This window comes from Hyperolius riggenbachi, chromosome 12 (assembly GCF_040937935.1).
Source record: "Hyperolius riggenbachi isolate aHypRig1 chromosome 12, aHypRig1.pri, whole genome shotgun sequence".
In the NCBI taxonomy this organism is placed as follows: domain Eukaryota; kingdom Metazoa; phylum Chordata; class Amphibia; order Anura; family Hyperoliidae; genus Hyperolius; species Hyperolius riggenbachi.
This window is the reverse complement of record NC_090657.1, coordinates 86,200,539-86,214,225: the sequence shown is the minus strand read 5'-3', so window position 1 is coordinate 86,214,225 and position 13,687 is coordinate 86,200,539. Positions and strand designations below refer to the sequence as shown.

Genomic DNA, 13,687 nt, shown 5'->3' with positions numbered 1-13,687 from the left:
TCTGCTGGATTCTCTTATCTTCCGCTCATTTTTTAAAAAAAAAAATTCCATTCACTTCTATGAAAAATCTAGCGGAAAACAATCGAGCAGAGAATCGGACATGACGGAATGTATCAATCGAAGGCATCTATTGGAACGATTCTACAGCAAAACCAAAACGTGTGTTCCCAGCATTAGTGAAGAAAAGTTCAAAGGGTCATTACTTCTCTTTCAGCTTAAAGTGGTCTGAAAGTCAGCATTTCTACTTTGCTCTAAAAGATTCCTCACAGCTTGAAAGCTACTATCCCAGAAAAAATTCTAGCAGAACATCACTGAAATGGTTAAACAAAGCACTTTCTCCTGCTATTCAGCTTCAAATCTGCATCCAAACTGGAGATAACAGTATCTTTTTTACTTGGTAAACACAAATGTATCAACACTGGAATGTAAACAAACACTCTCTGAGAAACTGTCTCTGCTTCAGGCACACACAGTGTTTAGAATAGCTCATTAGAAGATTTTAATATATAATAAAAAGCAGTTATAATAGAAAAATAATAAGATGCAATGCCAGCTTTCAGGGTTAGAAAAACTACACTTTGGGGACTTGTAATTTGTAAACAGACAATATTACGTGTGCACAAAAGCAAATTAAGATAATTGTATGAGTAATGAATAGTAGAAAAACACATTTTTATTGAATGTTAAGTCAGAGTTTCAGACCACTTTAACAAGGCAGAGTGTGTATTCTAAACAGCAGCAGTGACAATCTGATGCAATCTTATAAATTAAGCCATTAAACTGAAAGCAAAAATATGACTAATTTCCATGTTACTAATGTTCTATTTATCATCCACACTACACACAAAATAAATCATCTCATAAGTCTATTTTCACTTTAGGTTCACTTCAAGTGAGTACAAATTAAAAAAAAAAATAGAATAAACATAACAATAGAATAACAAAACAAAAAAACCCTATGAACCTAGGTAAACTGTAAAATGAAAATGTAGGAGAGTGAAACACTTTTCCTCACCTGTTATTTCTGCAGTCTCTTGAAGCAGAGATCTGGTGAGCTCTGAACTGGTGCTTACCTGCGATGTTACGCTGGGTGAAATCTCTATTTATGGATAGTTCTCCATTTGTTGTAATGTAGCGTCCAGAAGTAGGGATTACAGATGTGAGTTGTGAAGAGCATCTCTGGATCTTGAACCTGGGGACCAGGTGTGGAGAAGCCAGGGAACTGGCAAGTATAAACTATTCTCTTACTTGATAAGTCTTAATTTTATTCCTAGAGACCCCAAGCGTGTGGTGCTGCAGTGTCTCGACCTCTGACGAGTTAGCTTATACAACAAAAACAAGTGGTTTACTTCTGGCTACCTATATAAGGAGCTTCCTTCGGACTACCTATAGTGAGGGGGCCACCTTTGACTACCTATACTAAGTGTCATCTCTGGCTACCTATTCTGGTGAGGGCACGACTTCAGGCTACCTATTCTGGGGGGCCTCTGGCTACCTATACTGGGGGCTACCTGGGTGTATGTATTGTTCCGGTGGGGTGGGCAATGTAGGGGAATATAACAAATGCATTCCCTTACTGATTCTCCCTTTGGACACACAATTCAGGGCCCTCTCACACTGGTGCGATGCATTGCGGCAAATTGCCACTCTGCTCCCGCAGCCTAATGAATCCCTATGGGGAAGTTCATACTTCCCACATTGTGGAACACCCCGCCGGAAGTGCCCAATTTAACGCTAACTCATACCTACGTTACCGTGAGGCGCCTGCGTCAGTTGGTCTATGGTGACGCAGAGTTTTTCAAAAAAAGTTGGCATCGCGGCACGCATGCATGGAAGTGTATTTTTACAATATGCTTACGTATACCCGAAGCAGGAAGTGACTGCAAGCACGCATAACTTCCTGCTTGGCTGAATGCCAGACAGGGAACACCATGTACTAACGCGGTGTTCCCTGAGGGCCTATTTTTTGGCGGTGCGACGGGCACAACGCACCGGATCGTTACTGCCAGTTTACAGTGTGAAACTAGCCTCAGGGTCCGGCTATTGCCAGCACCCAAATTAAAGTGATTGCATGAGAAAACCCCCATGAGCCGGTACTGCCTTAAAGGAAACCAGAGATGAACGCTTTGGCACAAAATAAACATATCCCCTGATAGATTTTACAAAATAAATACTATACCTGGTATTTTTGCCACTCTGGTGTGCCGTTTTTCCATTTTTTTTTTTTTTTTTTTTTTTTTTTACTAAAACTCCATACAAAACTCAGTTCATCAGAAAAGCCTATTATTTAGTGGGCTGTGTGCAAAATGAAATCACCATTTCTGAAAAACCTCTTATGATTAACAAATATAGATTAAAAAAAACGTTTTTCAATATACATTAGTTGCGCCTCCCATCTCATCACAGCTCTCTGTGATGCTGTGAGTGTACAAAACAGGAAATCAGAGCCTCAAGGGGGCAGGTTTGGGCTTAAAAAGACATCAGAGAAGACAGACTCAGCTATAAGGATTCCCGAGCAAAGCCAGACTGAATGCTCAGTCGGGGATTTTATAAGGGCTGATAAAAAGCAGGCTGAGCAGTGAAGAATGAAACAGAGAGCAGGGTAGGTGTTTTCTATAATGTTCCCACTGATATATATGGTAAATACATGAGAGCGCTTCGTCTCTGGTTCATTTTAACATTACGGTCAAGTCAGTTGCTATGCAGTGCTTTGCAGGCACCGAGATGCGGAGCAGTGCTTTTCAGCGCAGCTAGATTTGGGTGCAGCCAGCGCCACCATAGACTATAATAGGAATTACAGCTATAGCGGCGCTCAGTGAGTAACGTCGGCGCCGTCAGAAGACGGAGCCGAAGTTGCTTTTAAAACAATAATTCGGCCTCCAGCAATAGCTGGAGGCCGAATTATATCATTCCCCACTATCCATGGCGGCCTGGAGGGGCAATAGTAATTAACACGGCCCGGACTTGTGCGGCAGCAGGATCAGCCATATACCGGCTGTATCCTGCGCCCAAGTCTACCAGCGTCGATTTCAAATGTATGCCCGAGATGAGCTGATTCGCTACCTGGAGCTACTGATGAAATATGGCATTTATTTATTTATTATACTTATAAAGCGCCAACATATTACGCAGCGCTGGACATTAGTTTAGGTTACAGACAATATTTAGGGGTGACATACAGCATTTGGGGTGACATGGCATTTGTCTGAAATCATTATCTCTTCTTGCTGGCTGCAAGACCTTGTAACTAAAGTACATGTAAACAATCTTGTGAATGTCCTTCAGCCTCAAGTGCACACTTTTATTAAAAAGTAACAGAGTTATATTTAAAGACGTACCCTATAGTCACCCTAGAGCTTACACTGACATTTTGCATAGCACATTCAAACTTAAAACATATACATATGGCAGCTTTTCCTGCATGAATAAACTGCAAGAATTCTGACAATGGCATCATTTTAAAGAGAACCCAAGGTGGGTTCTAAGAATTAGCATACAGAGGCTGGGTCTGCATATAATACCCAGCCTCTGTTTCATAGTTACATACCTACTTGGGTTGAAAAAAGATATACGTCCATCGAGTTCAACCAGAGAACAAAGTACCAGCCTGCTCCCTCACATATCCCTGTTGATCCAGAGGAAGGCGAAAAAAACCTTACAAGGCATGGTCCAATTAGCCCCAAAAGGGAAAAAATCCTTCCCGACTCCAGATGGCAATCAGATAAAATCCCTGGATCAACATCATTGGGTATTCCTAGTAATTGTAGCCATGGATGTCTTTCAATGCAAGGAAAGCATCTAAGCCCCCTTTAAATGCAGATATAGAATTTGCCATAACTACTTCCTGTGGCAATGCATGCCACATCTTAATCACTCTTACTGTAAAGAACCCTTTCCTAAATAAATGGCTAAAAGGTTTTTGCTCCATGCGCTGATCATGTCCTCTAGTCCTTTGAGAAGGCCTAGGGACAAAAAGCTCATCCGCCAAGCTTTTATATTGCCCTCTGATGTATTTATACATGTTAATTAGATCCCCTCTAAGGCTTCTTTTCTCTAAACGAAATACACCCAGTTTATCTAACATTTCTTGGTAAATGAGACCTTCCATCCCACGTATCAATTTTGTTGCTCGTCTCTGCACCTGCTCTAAAACTGCAATATCCTTCCTGTAATGTGGTGCCCAGAACTGAATTCCATATTCCAGATGTGGCCTTACTAGAGAGTGAAACAGGGGCAATATTATGCTAGCATCTCGAGTTTTTATTTCCCTTTTAATGCATCCCAAAATTTTGTTTCCCCCCAGCCCCCCTCTGCGCTCTGCTGTCCCCCATAAATCAATTGCCGTGCTGGCGAAACGCAGCATGTCGCCAGCCGGCTGTTTACATGTGAAGTGTCAGTCTGCCGCTCCCCCTCCTCCTCCATAGCGCCGGCCCCGGCCCGCGTCCCTTCCCTCCAATCACCGGGGAGGGAAGGGACGCAGGCGGGGACCGGCGCTATGGTGGAGGCGGGTGAGCGGCAGGTTGACACTTCACATGTAAACAGCCGTCGCTAGCACAGCGATTGATTTATGGGGCATAGCAGAGTGCAGGGGGGAGACTGGGGGAAACAGTATAGCAACAGAGGCTGGGCATTATATGCAGACCCAGCCTCTGTATGCTAATTGGATTCTTAGAACCCACCTCGGGTTCTCTTTAATCAGGATGGGGCAAATAATGTATTCTGAGATGTTTTACAACAGTGGCACTTGTCATATGAAAATTAGGAAGGGCGAAACATGACAAAATGTGTAATTTCTGCATTCACATCACATTTATGCATGCTTTTTGCATGACGTCACACGCATGCGTTGAGTGTTCCCGGCCGGGCGTTCCGTACTGATGTACGCGTGACGGCAGAGGTTGCATGCTATAGCACGCGTGCAGCCCGGCCAGAGAGCCGCAATGCTCCCGACCCGGCCGTCCAGAAGACGGGGCCATTGCAGGTAAATAAGCTGGCAGAAAGGAGAACCGGGGGGGGGGGGGGGGAGCAGTGAGCATCAGGACCGCTCACCATACATGCCTGCTCCCACCGTTACTCGTGTGTTTGGGCTGTGGTATCCTTTAAGGCCTCTTTCAGACAAGCAACTGACAAGCTGGGAGTTTACCGCCTATCAGCTGCTCTCCTGCAACAGCCGGGCGATTGCTAGCGCTCAGTATCGGCGATGAACAGGTGGCTTCCCCCCATTCAGTCAAATCTGAGCAAGATGCGACATGTCGCAGTTCTCTGCCGCCGTTCTGCTGTATTTAAATTGCTTCCAAACTGCACTCCTGGGTGGCAGACAGTATACTGAACTGTTCAGCAAGCATGTAGTTCAGGCGTACTACTGAAAGAGTGTCCCTTATGAAGAACTTTAGCCTTCTGGGCTGTGCACTTACCCAACCAGTTTGGACATTCTACAGTGGGTGGGAGGAGCCAAAGCTGGCTTAGGTCAATCTTTCTGCTCTTTCGGGAGCCATGCATGCTATAGTTTGCGTTCAGAGGGCATAACACAGCACAGCAAAACAAATGTCATATCTTGCTAAAATGATTACAGCACTTCAAATTACAACCTGGGCTGTCTCACTTCAGTTGCTGGAGAAAGAGTGATATGCAGAGGGTAACTGACTGTATGTGATTAATTTATTTATCATGACATAAATAATGCAACTCCACAAAACTTTTTCTCAAATAAAAGATCCCATATAGAATATCAGATCTGTATGTTGCAGATATGAGTCATACTGTTCCACTATCTAGATAGCAAACACTATCACTGTTCCCTATCATTGAAATCAGTCTTTCTTCATCATTCAAATAGCTGCAATGCACAGTATTACCTTTTGTTGTCAGAATTCACAGGGTCAGTCAATGTCTATTCGATTTTTCAGGCAGCCACTTGTCTCTCTGTAGCTTTTTCCCATACATGATCGCTTCCTGTATCACTTATGCCCTTTCTCTGACATCACTTCCGGTCTTTCCCTATTGGAGCTCGTCTTTTCTCATAGTGTTTGGCTTCTATTACTTCTGCCCTTTCTCTGACATCACTTCCAGTTTGAACCCATTGATCTGTAGTTCTGATTTCTGAAAGACTCGTTATTGGTAATAGCTTACTACTGGCATAGTTGGTAATAATCATGGAGAGGAAGGAAGACTCAATCATGCACTACAATAATGTAATGTATTAAAGTGTATAACAGTTTATCATATAATAGGTTATGTGTTGTCCGTGTACCTCTAGTCTCTGAATAAATACCAAATGAATGCAGTCAAAGTAAAAAAGAAGAAACAATATATATGTATTATTAAAGGTTAAAAAAAATCACAACTAGTAGAAATAGAAATTCATAGGGGGTTTTCTTTGTTATCAATGTGTTTTGAATTGTAAAATTGGACTCTTTAACCATTCAGTACCAACATATAAAATCCCCCTTAAAGAGCCACTATCGCGAAAATCATAAAATTTAATTTAATTAATGTAAACACATTCAGATAAGAAATACATTTCTTCCAGATTAAAATGAGCTATAAATTACTTTTCTCCTATGTTGCTGTCGCTTACAGTAGGTAGTAGAAATCTGACAGAACTGACAGGTTTTGGAGTAGCCCATCTTCTCATGGGGGGTTCTCAGGGTTTTCTTTATCTTCAAAAGCAGTTAGCGAATGGTGGTTGCTCAAGCAACCGGCAACCACATGTGTCCGGCATCAGGTGATCCCTGCCAGTGCCAGATACCAGGGACTTTGCTGTGTGTAGATGGATGTACAGTTTATCCCGGGGTAAAATGCACTATAATCTACTTTTTTACGTAACTGTGAATTTTAGCCATTACATTAAGAGTTGCTTGGGAGGAAAGCTAGACGAACAGTTCCAGGTGAACAGTAGCTGTTTGCCAGCTTGCGGTAAACGCGAACAGTACGGGTTGTTTGCGCCTGCCCTATAATTTCCCATAGGGCCATTCTTTAACACTGTGCCCTGAACTCAGGTGGGACTGGATAGCCAATCCGACCCGATTACCACCCAGGCCACTCCCCCCACATAAAATCTACAATCCCGGCGGCCATTTTACATTCTGCCTTAGTCAGTGTAGAGAGAGGAGCTGCTGCTTGCTGAGCTGCAGATACAGGGACAGTGTAGATAGGCTGTATTTCTGCCAGTGGCGTAGCAATAGGGGGTGCAGAGGTAGCCACCGCATCGGGGCCCTTGGGCCAGAGGGGCCCCAAAGGGTCCACCCTCTATCACAGTATTAGCTCTCTATTGGTCCTGTGCAGGTAATAATTACTTCTATAGATGCTTTGAATAGTAGTAATCCTTAACACACTCTTCCCCATCCCCTTTTTGCAACTCTGACACTGTGGTTATCCTGGCAGGTTTTGGTGCGCCAAATCAATTGTTGTGTATAGAGTGCATGGAAGGGCCCCAATGTAAAACCTGCACCGGGGCCCATAGCTCCTTAGCTATGCCACTGATTTCTGCTACTCATAGAGCACAGCTAGGGACCTCTAATAGTCCTTTTGAGGACTATTACTGACCAGATAGGTTGTATTTATATTGTGCTGTGTAGCTGCTTCCTAGGCAGGGCTGTGGAGTCGGTACAAAAATCATAGATAGGCTGTATTTCTGCTACTCATAGAGCACAGCTAGGGACCCCCAATAGTCCTTTTAAGGACTATTACTGACCAGATAGGCTGTATTTATATTGTGCTGTGTAGCTGCTTCCTAGGCAGGGCTATTGGAGTCAGTACAAAAATCATCCGACTCCTCACTTTATGAAACCTCCAACTCTGACTCCAGGTACCCAAAATGACTCCGACTCCTTAGGCCAGTGGTTCCCAACCTTTTTCCGTGAAGTTGTGACACATCACATATGTACAATAGAAAAATACTAATAAAAACCACGAAATGGATGAATTATCCTGAATACACTTAAAAATGTAGGCTATAACATTTCAGAAATATTAATGAAAACTATCAGTGGGACAGTTACCACCCCCCCCCCCCCAATTTGGAATGATTGCACAGCACCGACAATTTGCACCACATGTTATAGCCATAGTGTACCCTCCCCCCCCCCCCCCCCAAAAAAAAAAAAGATGCCCTCAGACTTAGTATAGGTAGGTAGGTTGCCAGGTATAGGTACCCTCAGTATAGTCAGCGAGGCGTAGGTGCCCCAGTGTAGGTAGCCAGGTGTTGGTGCCCTCAGTATACGTAGACAGGTGTTGGTTCCCTCAGTATACGTAGACAGGTGTTGGTGCTCTCAGTATACGTGGCCAGGTTTAGGTGCCATCAGTGTAGGTAGCCATCTATAGGTGCTCCCCAGTATAGGAAGTCAGGTGTAGGTGCCCTCAGTATAGGTAGCCATCTATAGGTGCTCCCCAGTATAGGAAGTTAGGTGTAGGTACATCAGTATACAGTAGCCAGGCATAGGTGCCCCCAGTATAGGAAGTAAGGTGGTTGAATACAAATGCATTTTGTGTACTGACATTGACCCTGCTGTGTGTTGTACTGATATTTTGTTGTTGCATTCTATTGTGGTGTATGTTGCAGACACATATATTTATACAGTGTAGTGTTTGTCTGGCTGCGTCGTCAGTCTAATTCGCTATCTCTGTGTATAAGTAATTGTCACTGACTCTCACACAGTGCCACTATGTCACCTAACTGCATTACCTTCAGTCTAATCAGATAGTTTGTGATGAAAAAAAATATCATTATTAAATTATTATTATTATTATTTACAGTGTCCCACACATTTTTATTCTCACTTACTGATTGTTGATTGGCATACGTTGTTTCGACAACACATCTTACTGTGCGACTGTGCGTTACTTTCAGTCACATAAGACAGTCAGTCGGTGAAGCGTCAGAGACATTTCAGGCAATACTCCTTGGCTGGTCACTCATTCAAACACACATGACAGGCAGGCCAAAACTCAGAGGTTCTAGGGGGTGTGGTGGTTAGTCATCCTGTGGCCGTGGCATATGTGATCTTCTGCAGAAGAAAGCCACTACATCCCAGGATGCAGAAGTGGTGGTTGACTGGCTCACTCAGCGTTCCACCTCTTTGACATCTTCTGCTGCTGTTCCTGCACCCACCTCTAGTCATCTGCAACACCACCTCCACCAGCAAAACCCCTCCAACTGAATTGGATTGTTCAGAGGAGGAGCCATTTCCCCAGGCATTGACAGACCTGAGTGACGCACAGGTGTTTTTGCCATTGATTGAGGGAGAGAAGCAAGGCAGACACTCAAACTACCCAGGTCACCACAAGGTGTAACATCCCTGCTGCAGCAGGTCTACTGTGAGCTTGAAGCTGTAAGCGATGATGAGGTTGATAATGATGTGGGGATGGATGTGTCATGGGTGCCACCATGTCAGGATCTCTCCTGTAACATGTTCTACCGGGCAGTTCTGACTTATCTGCTTGCATTCGGTTGCCCATTCGCAATAAGTCTCATTGTCATTTGCAATCACTCTGCAGTTCAGAGCAGTTCAGGATGCTGTCAGGATTCCTCCTATTGCTTGCTGCAGTTGAACTGCAGCCAGATAGCCCTGGATTTCCTACATGCATATTGTTGCATAATATTGCATGTATTTGTTATAAGAGTCATTTTTCACAGTCGGCTGGCAGCTTGTGGTCAAGCTAGCTCAGGATTGAGTGATTACCATTCAGCTGTGTGGGAATTTGCATGTCTGCATCCATTGGCTGATGTCCACATAAAAGTCTGCCTCCCATTTCAGACTCCACCCGACATAGCCTACAGCTCCCTGAGTTGTTGCTGGGTCATTCATGTGAATTGTATATTGCATTGTTTAATCCAGTTTCTTGCTTGGACGTTTGCTATATCCACGGGGATACAATGAAATCCAGATAGCTTGGATTCTGCCATCACCACGTTGGTGACTGGTAGTATTCCTTCTTGCCTTGTTCCTGAGGACGTAACTAAAGCAGCGGTTGCCATTAGTTACGCTCCTACCCCGGCCAGATTTACCATAAGGCACTGTAGGCACATGCCTACACGCGCCTGATGATGGAAAGGCGGCTCACTCCCCTCCCCTAGTGCCTCTCACCCTCCTTCCTTCCTTATGCAGAGTCCAGTGAGCAGAGTGTAAATGAGAGGTTACTCACCCAGCTCTCGGCATTCCACTGAAGAGATCTCCCTTCAGTCGGGGGCACCTCTAGCTAGTTAAAATTGAGAACACTTCTGGCTACCCAATTCTAAGAGGCACCTGTAGCTACCTATGACGTGCAAGGGAAGTAAGGGAGAAGTGACAGCTGGGACAACCAGCTCACTTGTGGTGCAGCTTGGCAGGGTTCTCTGTAGGTTCGTGGAGGGTGAAGAAAAAGGTGCCATGACGTCTGTGCCTATAGGCTCCTGTGAGGTAAATCCAGGAGCTACCTGTTAGTCTTGTCTATGTCAGTGTGAATGTTTGCCGTCGCTGGGGCAGCGACTAGATTGGCAAAGCATTCCGTCTGTCTGTCTGTTGTTTGTCTTGTTAATTGTTATTACTTGTGCTTTAGCTAGTTTCTTGATAAATATCAGAATCAATTTATTTTCGCCAAGTAAGTTTGCTCCTACAAGGAATTTGTCTTGGCAGTTGCTTAACAACACAAACAAACACAATACAAGGACAGACAGTGTGAGTATTACAAGTTAAGGACATTATAAGTATAGTGGCAGTAAGCAATGTGAGAATTGTTCATGTTTAGTTCTGTGCTGATTACTTTCAGTCCTAGCAGCTCTAACGTGGTTCAGCATTAAGTATGGCTACCGCTTGAGGAAAAAACTGTTCCTGTGTCTGGAGGTTTTGGTAGCGATTGACCGGAATCTTACACCTAAAGGCATGCGCTGAAAGATGGAGTGAGCTGGGTGAGAGGGGTCAGAGGCAATTTTGGTTGCTCTCTTTCTGCACCTGCTAGCGTAAAAATCCTGCAGGAATGGTAAGCTACAGCCAACTATCCTTTCCGCTGATCGGATGATGCGCTGCAGCCTCCCCTTTTCTAATGCTGAGCAGGAGCCGAACCATACAGTCATAGATGATGTTATGGTGGATTCGATGATTTCAGTGTAGAATTGCACCATTCGATTTTGAGGTAGGCCAAACTTTTTCAGCTGCCGTAGATATATATGCAGATCAGAGATATATATTTATCCGTTAGTTGAGCCGTTTGTTATTTTTCTGAATTAACGTGTATGACCTTAGCCTGTTACCGACTCAGATTCCGCCTAGTCCATTGTACCGCAGCCATCTGATCTAACGTGTAACTCCTGTAACGACCTGTGGAGCCTCTTCCATTACCCAGCTACATAGTCTTGAGCACACATGCTGACTCAGAAAGTATACCCCCAAGCATTACACACCAAGAGAGGAACAGGAGGAGAGTTCAGAGGAAGAGACCAGGCCTCGGAGAGGGAAAAAAAGAGTAGGAAGCAGGAGAGGTCATAGGAGACAGGAGGAAATCAGCATGGTGTAACTTCACCTGGGATCAGCGAGACAACCCGCTCAGTCACTTCTTCTGGTACTAGATCAGCTCAAAAAAGCCCTTTAGTGTGGGAACATTTCTGTGTGTCTGCTGCTGACTGAACCAACACCATCTGCATTCTGTGCCTAGAGAAACTTAGTTGTGGGAAGACCAGCATGCATGTAGGAACAACTATGCTGAGAAGGCATCTGGAGTCCCATCACAAGGCCCTGTGGCTTGAAGCCCTTAAAGGGGTTCGGTGGAATGTAAAAAAACCAAACAAACTGACACTTACTTGGGGCTTCTTTCGGCCCCCTGTAGCTGTCATGTCCCGCGCCATCCTCCTACGATCCTCCGTTCCCCGCCGCCGGCACCAGTGAATTATTCTCATACTACACCTGCACGGTAAGCTTTCGGAGACGTGAGCAGGAGCGCACACCCGCAGTAGCGCTAGAGGGCTAATTATACCGGAACCGGCGCCAGGGAACGAATTATCGTAGGAGGATGGCGTGGGACATGACAGCTACAGGAGGCCGATAGAAGCCCCAGGTAAGTGTCAGTTTTTTAGTTTTTTTACATTCCACAGGACCCCTTTAAATAGGAACTCCAGTGAAAATAATGTAATAAAAAAAAGTGCTTCTTTTACAATAATTATGTTTAAATGATTTAGTCAGTGTTTGCCCATTGTAAAATCTTTCCTCTCCCTGATTTACATTCTGACATCACATGGTGACATTTTTACTGCTGGCAGGGGATGTCACTGGAAGTAGCTGCTGCTGCTTTTTTGGCAGTGGAACTTGGAAACAGCTATTTCCCACAATGCAACGAGGTTCACAGACAGGAAACTGCCAGGACCATGGTCTTCACAGTTTCCTCTAGGAGGGGTTTCACCACCATATCAGCCATACAGAGCCCCCTGATGATCCGTTTGTGAAAAGGAATAGATCTCTCACGTGAAAAGGGCTACTGATTGGTATGAGGTTCAATTCTTGGTCATAGTTTCTCTTTAAGGTAAGAAGAACTCAAAGCACAAGCAAGGTCCTTGTGTTCCACCTTTCGCCTCCTCCACTCTTCCTCTCTTGTTCCCAGCTGTCACTTGGGGTCAGCCAGACAACCCGCCGGTCACTTACCTGCCTTTTACTTTCAGCCTATCACTAGAATCTGCCTTCCACAAGAATATGCCTATTATTGCTATACCTGCCTGTTGTAGGGAATCTACTGGAGTATCTGCCTATTGGCAAAACCCATTGTTTGTTGATCTCTACCTACTATCACTCATACTGTATCTGCATGTGTTTAATATATACCTGTTAACATCTGCATGTCATTGGTATTTGCTTGTCGTTTTTAATATTTGCCTGTAGATGGAACTATCTGTGTATCATGGATAGTTGCAGCCACAGGGGAAAATAACTACACACTTGTAAAGACTGTGAATTTGGAAGGGAGGGAGCACACAGATAGGAGCTGGCGGTGTAAGCTATATTTTGTTGCCTCTTTACAGTACTTCTATGGAGTTGGATATTCTCCCTGGACATGGCTGAATGTTACACTTCAGGGATCAAATGCCAAGGATCATTTGATCAAAATTTCAAATCTGTTTTAAGGTAAAGATCATTATAAATTATAACACTAAAACTATTAAACTGTTAAACTATTGAATCTGTATGTAGAGCAGATATTTAAAAGAATATGCAAGTACTATGAATAAGCAATTATAATTCTATCTAGACAAGAGCACCCTCTCAAAAAATGACACGCCACCCTAAGCCGCTGCCCTCACTAAGTTACCACCCACACCTGTGCTGCCCATACTAAGTCACCGCCCACAACTGTGCTGCCCATACTAAGTCACCACCCACAACTGTGCTGTACACACTGAGCCGCTGCTGCACTAAGCTACCGTCCACACTAAGCTGCCACCTACAATGCACTGCCCACACTAAGCTGCTGCCCACAGGTCCCATGCACACTTACAACCTTCGGTTATAGGATGCAAATGATTTAATTCTCTTTATGTTGGTGATTATGTCCGTTTGTAGGTTTTTACAATGTACTACTGCAGAGAAGACATACATGTTAATATTTAAATCTATGCTATGCAGACTTATACATATACTGAATCACTCCCAGGGAACCCACAGTCATAATTCATTATTGATTCTGCCCCCTGATCTGTACGTCTGCTGGCTGAACTGGTGGCTATGGG

The 13,687-nt window shown here is 44.2% G+C and overlaps 1 protein-coding gene and 1 long non-coding RNA gene across 2 annotated transcripts in view; one reads left to right on the top strand and one right to left on the bottom strand.

The window, feature by feature from the left end:
* The window catches only part of COASY (Coenzyme A synthase), a 71,646-nt gene extending 65,689 nt beyond the window's left edge, over window positions 1-5,957 (bottom strand). Inside the window, exon 1 of the mRNA XM_068263998.1 lies at window positions 5,856-5,957. The gene's annotated coding sequence lies outside the window, so the exon portion shown is untranslated. The remainder of the gene's footprint in view (window positions 1-5,855) is intronic.
* A 128-nt stretch (window positions 5,958-6,085) lies between these two features.
* The window catches only part of LOC137540735 (uncharacterized), a 151,382-nt gene continuing 143,780 nt past the window's right edge, over window positions 6,086-13,687 (top strand). Inside the window, exons 1-2 of the long non-coding RNA XR_011025043.1 lie at window positions 6,086-6,191; window positions 12,983-13,085. This is a non-coding gene — a long non-coding RNA (uncharacterized lncRNA). The remainder of the gene's footprint in view (window positions 6,192-12,982; window positions 13,086-13,687) is intronic.